The following is a 5,618-nucleotide window of genomic DNA, read 5'->3' on the forward strand; positions in this document are numbered from 1 at the left end:
CCTCAGTCTCCAAAGTAGCTGGGACCACAGATGCACGCCACCATGCCCAGCTAAGTTTTTGTATTTTTGGTAGAGACAGGGTTTCACCATGTTGCCTGGGCTGGTCTCAAACTTCTGAGCTCAAGCAATCCACCCACCTTGGCATTCCAAAAGTTACAGGTGTGAGCCACCACCCCAGACCTTCAAGGACTTTTTTTTTTAAGGTGAAATTCCCATACATAAAATTAACCATTTTAAAGCGAACAATTTAGTGACATGTATCACATTCACAATGTGGGGCAACCACTACCTCTATCTTCCAAAACATTGTCATCACCCCAAAAGGAAATCTCCTAGCCATTAAGCAGTTGCTCCCTATTCTCTCCTGCCCCCAGCCTCTAGCAACCATTAATCTTCATTCTATCTCTTTGGATTTTCCTATTGTGAATATTTCATGTAAATGGAATCATGCAACAGATGACCTTTTGTGTCTGGCTCCTTTCATTTAGCATAATGTTTTCAAGGGTCATCCACATTGTAGTGTGTATCCGTACTTCATTTCTTTTCATGGCTGAATAACATTCCATTGTATGGATATGCCACAATTTGTTTATACATTCATCCATTGATGGATATTTGGGCTGTTTCCACCTTTCAGCCATTGTAAATAGTGTTGTTGTGAACATGGATGTACATGTCTTTGAGTAGCAGACAAATCCAGTCCTCATTTATACACTTCTTGGAATTGCTGGGTCATATGATAATTCTGTATTTAACTTTTTAAGGAACCAACAAACTGTTTTCCACCATGGCTGAACCATTTTACATTCCCACCAGCAATATAAGAGTGTTCCAATTACTTCACATCCTGATCAACACTTGCTATTATCTATCTTTTCTTAATTACAGCCCTCTTAGTAGGTGTCATGCCCTAATAACTAATGATGCTTAGTATTTTTATGTGCTTGTTGGCCATTTGTACATTCTCTTTGGAGAAATGTCTATTCAAGTTTTTTCCCATTTAAAAAATATATTTATTTATTCTTAGGGCCTGGATCTTGCAATATTACCTAGTCTACACTTGAACTCCTAGGCTCAAGCGATTCTTCTCCTGAGTAGCTGGGGCTACAAGCACATGCGACCCTGCCCTGCACTTATTGCCAGCTTTAAAGTTGGGTTGTTTGTCTTTTTATTGTTGAGTTGTAAGAGTTCTTTATAGTCCAGATAGTAGACCCTTACCAAATATATAATTTACAAATATTTTCGACCATTCTATATGTTGTCTTTTTACTTTCTAAAAATATCCTTTGAGGCACAAAAGTTTCTAAATTTGATGAAGTTCAATTTATTTATTTGTTTATTGCTCATACTTTTGGTATTCTATGTAAGAATTCATTGCCAAATCCGAGATCATGAAGATTTATCTTTGTTTTCTTCTAAGAGTTCTGTGGTTTTAACTCTTGTATTTATGTCATTAATGCATTTTAAGGTAATTTTTGCTTATAAAAAATGAAGTAGGTATCCAACTTAATTTTTTTGTATGTGGTTATCCAATTGTCCCAGCACAATTTGTTGAAGAGATTATTCTTTCTATATTGCATGGACTTGGTGTCCTTGTCAAAAATCAGCACCATAAACGTGTGAGTTTATTTCTGGACTTTCAATTCTCTTCTTTATCTCTATCCTTATGATAGTACCACACAGTTTTAATTAGTGTACCTTTGTAGTAAGTTTTGAAATTGGGAAGTATAACCCTTCCAACATTGTTCTTTTCCTTCAATATCATTTTGACTATTTGAGGTCCTTTGCAATTACATTTGAATCTGAGGATTGGCTTTTCCATTTCTGCAAAAAAGTCATTAAAATTATGATAGGGATTGCATTGAGTATGTAAATCACTTTGGGCTGTACTGCCATCTAAATAATATTAAGTCTCCAACCTATGAACAAGGAATGTCTTTCCGTTTCTATAGGTCTTCCTTAAATTTTTTCAGCAATGCTTTTATAGTTTTCAGTGTACAAGTCTTTCATCACCTTGGTTAAACTTATTCCTGGGCATTATATATCTCGGCAGAATGCTAAAAAGGATCATTCTTACTGGTGTGTGGAGAAGAGTCCTCACAAGAGAAAGGTTAAAAGCAGCAAGATGCTTGTATATTCCTGGTGAGAGATGATGATGCCTTGGGCAGTAGGGTAGTCTCAGGAATGGCAAGAAGAGGTTGAATTCAGGATAACTTTGGAAAGTACAGCCAAAAGACAAGATTCGCTGAGATATGGGAAAATTCTGAGTCAAGGATCACTTCAAGGTTTTTGACCTAAGTAATTGGTGAATGATGGTGTCATTTACTGAGATGGAGAACACTGCACAAGGCACAAGGGAAAAAAGAACTTAATTTGGACAAATCAAGTTTGAATTGTCTGTTAGAGATGGTTAGTGTTTATCACAATTTATAATTGCATATTCATTTGTTTATTTGTTTATTGTTATTATTATTATTTGTAGTTTCGATTGCTAGAAATGTTTACTTTATTAACTGCTGTGTCCCTCAGTAGACAGCAAACTCCATGAGGGTAAGAACCAAATCTGTCTATTAACTGTTGTATCCTCACACCTAACACAGTGCCTGGCACATAGTAAGTTATCACTAAATATTTTTTAACAAATCAAAATGCAAGGCCAGCCAGACATAGTGGGTGTGTCTGTAGTCCCAGCTACTCAGGAGGCTGAGATGGAAGGATCACCTGAGTCTGGGAGGTCAGGGCTGCCAAGATTGTGCCACTGCAGTCCAGCCTGGGCAACAGAGTGACACCCTAAAAAAAAAAAAGCCAGGCCAGGTCCAGGTGGTCTTTCCTATATTCCTGATTTATAATATTACTTTCAGGTGTACATTCTTGTTCTTTACTTACTACCAGGACTTACTTCCAGTCCTTTTTATTTTTGTAAGAAGTGAGGTTCCTTTATTCAAAATTTGACAAATCATGAAATGCCTCTCACCCCATCTCCTTACTCCTTACACTTTACCTTTCCATCCATGTAATCTCTGGCACAATGCCATGACTTAACAAACGCCAAGAAATGTAAGAAGAAAAGACCTAGTACTTCTCAATAACAATAGCTAATATGTATTGAGTGCCAATTATGTGTCAGGCACAGTGTAAAATGCTCTGTATCATCTCATCTAATGTTTCCAACAAATGTATCAGCACAAAGCCTGAAGCATTGTTGCATCTTTTCAGTTTTAGGGTCATATCCTTTGGAATATGAGCTTGTCCATGTAGCCAAAGGGAACAGTTGAGATGGGTACATTAATTTACCTAAGTGAGTATATATAAATGTCATTTTTTAAAAAGATGCTGGCTATGCCAGCATAAATAAAGCCTTGGAGAATCTTGCAATTGGGCAAATGAGTAACTTTAAAGTATTCATTAAAAAAAAAAATCCATCAGGCACAGCCTGGGCAACATGGCGAAAATTGTCTCTACAAAAAATACAAAAATTAGCCAGGTGTGGTGGTGCCCACCTGTGGTCCCAGCTATTTGAGAGGCTGAGGTGGGAGAATCAGCTGAGCCCAGGAAGCCAAGGCTGCAGTGAGCTCTGATTAATCACGCCACTGCACTCCAGCCCGGACAACACAGTGAGACTGTCTTAAGAAAAAAAAAAAAATGCTGAGCATGGTGGCTAACACCTACAATCCCAGCACTTTGGAGGTCAATATGGGAGAATTGCTTGATCCCAAGAGTTGGAGGCTGCAGTGAGCTATGATTGCACCACTGCACTCCAGCCTGGGCAACAGAGTAAAACCCTGCCTCAAAAAAAAAAAAAAAAAAAATCCCAAATTGAGAGACATTCTACAACATACCAGTACCGCTTAAAATCCTTAAGGTCATCAAGGACAGGAAAAGTCTGGGAGTATCACAGATCAGAGGAGGCTAAAGTGACATAACAACTAAATGTAATGTGATATCCTGGCTGGGATCCTGGAACCAAAAAGGGACATTTTTAAAAACAGTGAAATTGAATAGAGTATGGAGTTTAGTTAATATTAATATACCAGGTTGCATTGGCTCGTGCCTGTAGTACCAGCTACTTGGGAAGTTGAGGCAGGAGGATCGCTTGAGTCCAGGAGTTTGAAGCCATCCTGGGCAACATAGCAAGACCCTGTTTCTGAAAAAAAAAAAAAATTATATATATATATATATATATATACACATATATATATATATATACACATATATATATACATATATATATATATACACACATATATATATATACATATATATATATATATATACATATATATATATAACAATGTACCAATGTTGGTTCTTTAGTTGTGACAAAAGTACCTCAGTAATGTAAGATGTTAGCAATAGGGGAAACTTTGTAAGGGGTATGTGGGAACTCCGTACTGTCTTTACAACGTTTTTGTTAATCTAAAACCATTCTAAAATAAAAAGCTTATGAGTAAAAAAGGGTACAGAGATTGGGGCCAGAGCAGAGATGACACATTTCAGATCTGTCATCCCATGCAGCGCCCCCAGTCAGACTTATCTATGTGGCCTCCCTCCAAGTCTATTCATCCTTTAAAGAGGCATATCCAAGATGTTGCCCTCTGCACAGTGCTGGGTGTCCAGGTCTCCATAACAGCTCTGGGGAACTTCACTGCTTCAGCGTCATCCCAAGGAGAAACCTTTGGGAGGGAAGCAGACATGGGTGTGAATTCAGACACAAACACTTGAAACCTGGAGTGGAAGTTCAGTCTCTTAGAATTTTTTATTGGCAAGGACCTTAGGTGTTTGTCTCATTTTTGTAGATCAGGACACTGGGAGGCTCCCTTTTCTCCTTAGCCATGGCTGGAGGCCAAGTCCAGCCCTCAAGGATCATTGTCAGGACCAACACGAGCTGGACAGCCTTGTTTTCCTACCTCAGACGTGAAAAAGAAAAAAAAGGAAAGAAACTGGGACCCAGTAAAAATGAGTAATTTATTTAAAGGCCAGTTAGGGCCAGTCATGGTGACTCACACCTGTAATCCCAGCAGTTCGGGAAGCTGAGGTGAGAGGACTGCTTGAGCCCAGAAGTTCAAAACCAGCCTGGGCAACATAATGAGACCCTGTCTCTACAAAAAACAAAAAATCAGCCAGGTGTGGTGGCACATGCCTGTACTCCTAGCTGCTCAGGAGGCTGAGGCTGGAGGATCGCTTGGAGCCCAAAAGGCCAAGGCTGTAGTAAGCCATGGTCATACCACTGCACTCCAGCCTGGGCAGCAGAGTGAGAACCTGTCTCAAAATAAAATAAAACAGGCCAGTTAGTAGCTTCAGACGTATTTCTCAACAATGTTAGTTTTTTCAATGTTAATGAGATATCCTCCCCTGCCTTTTAATGGATTCTGACTCAAAACCCTAATACATAGAACAGATAGGAAGTGAGCTGTTCTGGCTAAGGAAAGAGGTGGGAGCCTCAGTTCTAGCTACACATTTACGTTTTACTACCTTCCAATAGGTTAGTGAAAGGATTCCATAGGGTTCTGAAGAGTTCTATAGGATTTCTATGGAACCCTTGGAAGCAGAGTTTAAAATCTGTATCACTTTAAGGCTGCATATTATTCCAGTGTGGGGTTATTCCGTAATTTACATAA

At 38.8% G+C, this 5,618-nt stretch overlaps 1 non-coding gene across 1 annotated transcript; it reads left to right on the forward strand.

Moving 5' to 3' along the window:
- Positions 1–4,780: 4,780 nt before the first annotated feature.
- Positions 4,781–4,918, forward strand: LOC129018522 (small Cajal body-specific RNA 20). Its single transcript, XR_008495341.1, has one exon. It is a non-coding gene; the product is annotated as a small Cajal body-specific RNA 20 (non-coding RNA).
- The last annotated feature ends 700 nt before the right edge of the window (positions 4,919–5,618 follow it).

The sequence above is a fragment of the Pongo pygmaeus genome, chromosome 19 (genome assembly GCF_028885625.2).
Source record: "Pongo pygmaeus isolate AG05252 chromosome 19, NHGRI_mPonPyg2-v2.0_pri, whole genome shotgun sequence".
Classification (NCBI taxonomy): Eukaryota; Metazoa; Chordata; class Mammalia; order Primates; family Hominidae; genus Pongo; species Pongo pygmaeus.